This window comes from Pollachius pollachius (genome assembly GCF_949987615.1).
Source record: "Pollachius pollachius genome assembly, chromosome: 11".
Lineage (NCBI taxonomy): Eukaryota > Metazoa > Chordata > Actinopteri > Gadiformes > Gadidae > Pollachius > Pollachius pollachius.
The window spans coordinates 24461119-24468869 of NC_136944.1; the positions used below are offsets into that span (position 1 = coordinate 24461119).

General features: G+C 53.4%; 1 pseudogene across 1 annotated transcript in view; it reads right to left on the minus strand.

The window, feature by feature from the left end:
• Positions 1-408: 408 nt before the first annotated feature.
• LOC307082596 (ras-interacting protein 1-like) overlaps positions 409-7751 on the minus strand; it is a 10020-nt pseudogene continuing 2677 nt past the window's right edge. The window contains exons 4-7 of the transcript XR_013812814.1: positions 5795-5878; positions 5313-5434; positions 3186-3325; positions 409-719 (exon numbers count right to left, since the gene is read on the minus strand). The product of XR_013812814.1 is annotated as a ras-interacting protein 1-like (transcript). The remainder of the gene's footprint in view (positions 720-3185; positions 3326-5312; positions 5435-5794; positions 5879-7751) is intronic.

A 7751-nucleotide genomic window follows, 5' to 3' on the forward strand; every position in this document is an offset into this window, starting at 1 on the left:
CGTTCAGGTTGTGACAACAGGCCAGTGGCTCTAGGAGACCCAAAATAGGGTTAGGGTTAGGAGGGCCAGCCGTCGCTCTGCTCTTCAGGAGGCCTTTGAGTTCCCGCCAGGCAGACGTTGTCGAATGTGAGGCAGGACGCGCGAGTCGGAACTTGGTTTGAGAACCACCCGGTCCCCCTGCTCTGTGGTTCAATCTTTGGTTCAGTAACTCCTCAGAGGCCCTCACACAGAGGCATGTGTTCCATACCCAGTCAGCTTCATGGAAAACATACAATACAGTGAAAAGCTTCCAGGGAAACAGAGCTGAGGACCTCAGGCGACCTACCGTCCTCCCTCCCTCCCTCCCTTCCTTCCTACCTTCCTTCATTCCTTTCCTTCCCAGCTGCTGAGATCTTCTCCTCCTTCTCTCCTTCTGGGAGGATATCGGAGTGAGGAGTAGGAGAACATTTAACAGCGGACGTGGACCCTAGGGAGCGGACCGTGCTGCAGACCCCCTCTCGCTCCTCTGCTGGGTCCGAGTTCACTTGAGGGTGAGCAGAACAAGCAGAACCACCACCAACACCACCTCCACCACTACACAACCCCCACCCCCACCAGCAGCCCATGGTTCCAGCCCTCAGCACTTGGTGATCATGGTGTCCTCGCTGGACCTCCTGGAGTGGCTGCTGGCCACCAGCAGTCTGAGGTTGTTTCCTGCTGAGCGGATGAGCTCCCTGCCACTGAGGGAGGGGGGGAGGGAGGGAGAAAGAAAGAGAACCAATAAACAAATGAGAGGAAACTCAATTTTGTACTCGATGACACCCAATCCCAGCATGCATCTGTGAGATCAAACCCATTGTATATAATAGGGTTGGATATATGTTTATACATTAGTGCTGTCAAGTGATTAAAATATTTAATCGCGATTAATGACATTAATGTCATAGTTAACTCGCGATTAATCACACATTTTTGTCTATTCTAAATATCCCTCGATTTTGTGCTGCTAGCCTTTTAGTGAGATCAGAGAGTGTTGAGAAGGACAGTAATAAAATATATTTGGTAAGATGGTTATAAGAAGAGAGACCCGCAGTGAGTTCAACCCGGTCCACTTGACATCGGGTAGGTGCATGACAGTGGTACCGTAACACTTCAATAGCCCGGGCTTTTATTTGTTTCAATCACTGAACTTTCGAACAAAACTCTTGCTCAGCAAAGATGGGAAATACTATAACATTTATTATTTAAACTAGTATGAATATTCCTACCGTACGTAGGCCTATACACATTACCAGGCTTTTGAATAACGCCTACACACACACACGCACACGCACACGCACACACACACACACACACACACACACAGGCGGAGTGGTAATCGGGAGAGTCGGGAGAATTCCCGGTGGGCCGTTAACGGTTCGGGGCCGTCATTGATCATTGACAACTGAAGATCTCTGTTCCAGATCCTCTGGTTTCGTACATCAGAGTAGTCCTTATCAGCCCTGAAGAGCCACAGAGGTGTCGCTCTGCTGACCGAGGGGGAGAGTAGAAACCCAGTAGATGATTTACCAGCAATCACTTTATCTCAGGTAAGACCATGAGACATTACGATTATTATATTATGATTGCACCACCTTCACCGGCTCACCAGCTTCAGCAAGAGACTCAAGACTCAGTTGTTCAGCGTTCACCTGGACTTTGCATAGCCTCCGCCTTACCCCCACACCCCTCTTACGCACTTAATGTATGTTGTACATCCTGCCACTTAACAATAGAACTTGGCATTGTGTAGCGTCTTATCCTTATTTTGGGCTAACCTAGCGATTGTAAGTGCTTGGCACTTGTTTCTATGAACATCCCTACTGAACCGGCCCGGGATTAGGGCTTACGTTGATACGGTTTGGAAAAATGATAGAAAACCTTTCCGCAAATGAGATCTTTAAATATAAACACAACATACACACATTGATATCAAATCAATTCAGAAACTCATCACAATGACACTCATCACAGACACAGACAATCCACACACAGGAACTCATCACACACACTCATCACACAGACACTCATCACAGACACAGACACTCATCACACAGACACAGACACTCATCACAGACACTCACCACACAGACAAAGACACTCATCACACAGACACTCATCACACAGACACTCATCACAGACACTCGTCACACAGACACTCATCACACAGACACTCATCACAGACACAGACACTCATCACACAGACACTCATCACACAGACACAGACACTCATCACACAGACACTCATCACAGACAGACACTCATCACAGACACTCATCAGACAGACACTCATCACAGACACTCACCACACAGACACAGACACTCATCACACAGACAGACACTCATCACACAGACACTCATCACAGACACTCATCAGACAGACACTCATCACAGACACTCACCACACAGACAAAGACACTCATCACACAGACACTCACCACACAGACAAAGACACTCATCACACAGACACTCATCACAGACACTCATCACAGACACTCATCACAGACACTCACCACACAGACACAGACACTCATCACACAGACACTCATCACAGACACAGACACTCATCACAGACACACACACTCATCACACAGGCACTCATCACACAGACACTCATCACAGACACTCATCACAGACACTCCACCCTGGGACCGCCCTGTGGGGGTCCCAGGGTGGGTGAGGAATTAGGGGCTCTGGGGGTTAGTTGCTCTGGGGATTAGTTGCTCTGGGGGTTCGTTGCTCTGGGGGTTCGTTGCTCTGGGGGTTAGTTGCTCTGGGGATTAGTTGCTCTGGGGGTTAGTTGCTCTGGGGGTTCGTTGCTCTGGGGGTTTGTTGCTCTGGCGGTTAGTTGCTCTGGGGGTTAGTTGGTCTGGGGGGTAGGGGCTGTGGGAGTTAGTTGCTCTGGGGGTTAATTGCTCTAGGGGTTAGTTGCTCTGGGGGGTAGGGGCTCTGGGGGTAGTTGCTCTGGGGTTTAGTTGCTCTGGGGGTTAGTTGCTCTGGGGGTTAGTTGCTCTGGGGGGTAGGGGCTCTGGGGGTAGTTGCTCTGGGGGTTAGTTGCTCTGGGGGTTAGTTGCTCTGGGGGTTAGTTGCTCTGGGGGGTAGGGGCTCTGGGGGTAGTTGCTCTGGGGGTTAGTTGCTCTGGGGGTTAGTTGGTGCGGGGGACTCACGTGGGGTACTCCATGCCCACCAGACTGACGCCGTTGACAGCCAGGATACGGTGTCCCGGCCGGAGCTTCAGACAGCGGGCCGCTGGGGAGCCCGGGACCACCGACTTCACGTAGACCCCGCTGGTCCTTAGAGGGGTTCTCTGCACAGGAACACAACGGATGAGCTTGATGTCCAGACCCCCACAGACACCCTAACCCTTAACCCTGACCCTGACCCACAAAGCATTAGGAGTGCTGACCCGGGACCAGGAACAGAGACTCTGGGGGATTTATTCATTTCACTGATAAACAGGGACATGGTTTCCTGGTAACATGTAAACAGGGTTAACACTACAGCGAGGACCACGGTCACAGCATGGGGTCATCAGGTCCCTCAGTGATTAGACTGGTCTGTCTGGGACCTGGCCAGACCTTAATGCTCCTGCTGAGACTTTAATCTGATTAGCCGACGCCCCGAACACTTCTCTGTATACCGTGAGGTCCCACTGGACCTTCTCTGAATCCTGCGCCAGCAACCGTTACAAACTAGTGAGTAAGTGAACAGGTCAATGAGTGATTGAGTGATCGGGTGAGTGAGTGAGTGATCGGGTGAGTGAGTGAGTGATCGGGTGAGTGAGTGAGTGAGTGAGTGAGTGGTTGGGTGAGTGAGTGAGTGAACAGGTCAATGAGTGAGTGAGTGATCAGGTGAGTGAGTGAGTGATCGGGTGAGTGAGTGAGTGATCGGGTGAGTGAGTGAGTGAGTGAGTGAGTGGTTGGGTGAGTGAGTGAGTGAACAGGTCAATGAGTGAGTGAGTGATCGGGTAAGTGAGTGAGTGAGTGAGTGGGTGAGTAAGTGAGTGAACAGGTCAGTGGGTGAGTGAGTGAGTGATTTGGTGAGTGAGTGAGTGAGTGAGTGATCGGGTGAGTGAGTGAGTGAGTGAGTGATCGGGTGAGTGAGTGAGTGAGTGAGTGATCGGGTGAGTGAGTGATCGGGTGAGTGAGTGATTTGGTGAGTGAGTGAGCGGTCGGGTGAGTGAGTGAGTGAACAGGTCAATGAGTGAGTGAGTGATCGGGTGAGTGAGTGAGTGAGTGGGTGAGTGAGTGAGTGAACAGGTCAGTGGGTGATTGAGTGAGTGAGTGATCGGGTGAGTGAGTGAGTGAACAGGTCAGTGGGTGAGTGAATGAGTGATCGGGTGAGTGAGTGATCAGGTGAGTGAGTGAGTGAACAGGTCAATGAGTGAGTGAGTGATCAGGTGAGTGAGTGAGTGATCGGGTGAGTGAGTGAGTGATCGGGTGAGTGAGTGAGTGATCGGGTGAGTGAGTGAGTGAGTGAGTGAGTGGTTGGGTGAGTGAGTGAGTGAACAGGTCAATGAGTGAGTGAGTGATCGGGTGAGTGAGTGAGTGAGTGGGTGAGTGAGTGAGTGATCAGGTGAGTGAGTGAGTGAGTGAGTGGTTGGGTCAGTGAGTGAGTGAACAGGGCAATGATTGATTGAGTGATCGGGTGAGTGAGTGAGTGGTTGGGTGAGTGAGTGAGTGAACAGGTCAATGAGTGAGTGAGTGATCGGGTGAGTGAGTGAGTGAGTGGGTGAGTGAGTGAGTGATCAGGTGAGTGAGTGAGTGAGTGAGTGGTTGGGTCAGTGAGTGAGTGAACAGGGCAATGATTGATTGAGTGATCGGGTGAGTGAGTGAGTGAGTGAGTGGGTGAGTAAGTGAGTGAACAGGTCAGTGGGTGAGTGAGTGAGTGATTTGGTGAGTGAGTGAGTGAGTGATCGGGTGAGTGAGTGAGTGAGTGAGTGATCGGGTGAGTGAGTGATCGGGTGAGTGAGTGAGTGAGTGAGTGATCGGGTGCGTGAGTGATTTGGTGACTGAGTGAGCGGTCGGGTGAGTGAGTGAGTGAACAGGTCAATGAGTGAGTGAGTGATCGGGTGAGTGAGTGAGTGAGTGGGTGAGTGAGTGAGTGAACAGGTCAGTGGGTGAGTGAGTGAGTGATCGGGTGAGTGAGTGAGTGAACAGGTCAGTGGGTGAGTGAATGAGTGATCGGGTGAGTGAGTGATCAGGTGAGTGAGTGAGTGAGTGAGTGAGTGGGTGAGTGAGTGAACAGGTCAGTGGGTGAGTGAGTGAGTGATCGGTTGAGTGAGTGAGCCTTACCAGTCCGTCCACCAGAGCCATGCCCAGACCATGTGGGCCTCGGTTGAGCTCCACAGTGAACACCTCATCTTCATCATCTTCATCATTCTCCATCTGGTCCGTCTCCTCCGCCACGCCTCCACCTGTTGGGGAGGAGAACGTCAGGAGGGGAACGTCAGGAGGGGAACGTCAGAAGGGGAACGTCAGAAGGGGAACGTCAGGAGGGGAACATCAGGAGGGGAACGTCAGGAGGAGAACGTCAGGAGGGGAACGTCAGGAGGGGAACGTCAGGAGGGGAACGTCAGGAGGAGAACGTCAGGAGGGGAACGTCAGGAGGGGAACGTCAGGAGGGGAACGTCAGGAGGGGAACGTCAGGAGGGGAACGTCAGGAGGAGAACGTCAGGAGGGGAACGTCAGGAGGGGAACGTCAGGAGGGGAATGTCAGGAGGGGAACGTCAGGAGGAGAATGACAGGATTCAACGCTCATCAGACCCTAACCCTACCCCTAATGCTCATCAGAGCTCCGTGGGAGCTGGGGGGGTTCTGAGGCCGGTCCACACTGGTATGTCCCGTCACAACACCCCCGCCTGCAGCACGCAACAGTAACACTCCCTTCACTCACATGCAGCCTGTCTGCCCGTCCCCCCCCCCCCACACCCCCCTCCCGGGAGCCCCGTGCAGAACAATGCCGATCAGGATTCCACGCGGCCGTCCGACTGTGAACTCCCATGACGGCCGCTGACCGCCTCCCTGACGCACTGCCGCGCCCCGCTGGCCGGATTAAAGGATCAGCCGCGGGCCGGGCCCGCTGCCGGGAGGCAGCCTCACTGGGACCTCACTGGGACCTCACTGGGACCTCACTGGGACCTCACTGGGAGCTCACTGGGACCTCACTGGGACCAGCCTCACTGGGACCTCACTGGGAGCTCACTGGGACCAACCTCACTGGGACCTCACTGGGACCAGCCTCACTGGGACCTCACTGGGAGCTCACTGGGACCAACCTCACTGGGACCTCACTGGGACCAGCCTCACTGGGACCAGCCTCACTGGGACCTCACTGGGACCTCACTGGGAGCTCACTGGGACCTCACTGGGACCTCACTGGGACCTCACTGGGACCAGCCTCACTGGGACCTCACTGGGACCAGCCCCACCATCACTAACCCCTCCCTGGTTCCTATCCGCTGTATGTTCAGGTATGACTGGTATGATCATTAATTCCAGCCTTATCTGACCTCCATAACATCATCTAATGAAGACTACAGAGGCTGCATTCAGAACAATCGGATGTTTCCCTGAGTTCTGTTGTACTTCAGAGCTGCTGGAGAGGACGTCCTAAAGCCTCCAGTAATCTGCTTCCCCGGGTAAGGGCGGCCAGACCGGCTTACTGTCTTACGGCCAGCAGGTGAGGTCTGAGTTCTCTCCTGCGGGCGGAGAGCTGCTGTCCTCTGCACCTCTAAACCCTCTCTGCTCCTGCGACCGAACGGCCGCTCTGACTTTAGACCGAGACTCCACACAACTGGGTCCTAGAGTGAGTCAATCCCTTCATCTAAATACTATTAAACTCAACTCAGAGGTGATTAAGACAACACTTGTTTTAAAACAAGTCAAATTGGTACTTCACGATGACCATGTCAGTTTTCAGAGAGCAGGTCACATGACCTAAAGCGGCCCCCTCACACACACTAATTCCTGCAATCTCTACCAGCATTCCGCTCCCTCACTTCTGATGACCTCATCCCAGAGGCCTCCAATAACAACAGGGGCTGGAGAGGAAACGGGCTAGGAGAACACACACACCCAGAGAGAGAGAGAGACAGAGACAGAGAGAGAGAGAGAGAGAGAGAGACAGAGAGAAAGAGAGAGACAGAGAGAGACAGAGACAGAGACAGAGACAGAGAGAGAGAGAGAGAGAGAGAGAGAGAGAGAGAAGGAGACAGAGAGAGAGAGAGAGAGGGAGAGAGAGACAGAGAGAGAGAGAGAGAGAGACCGAGACAGAGAGAGAGAGGACAGAGAGACAGAGAGAGAGAGAGAGAGAGAGAGAGAGAGAGACAGAGCGACAGAGAGAGACAGAGAGACAGAGAGAGAGACTAACCCAGTCCGGGAGAGGAAGCTACTTCTTCCTCTGGGGCCGCAGCAGCAAGGGGGGGGGGGGTGGGGGGGTGAGTGAGCACCCCTTAAACTCTTTCCTTCACGTCTCACTCGCTCAGAGTGGTTTAATCGGGAGAGTGGAGGTGGGGAGGGAGTCCTGCAGAGCCCCACAGGGGTCTGCCTGGTGGGGGGTAAGGCTTTGAGCTGAGCCAGCCCTCCTGCTGCTGGCAGGGGGTCCCCAACTAGCAGGGGGTCTCCACCCGCACCCCGACCTGCTGCTCGATAGTCTGATGGGCCCAAAACTAACGAGAACCGCTCTGCTCTGGGTTCACCAGGACCGAGTTCTGTGGACCACGTCCCAGAGGG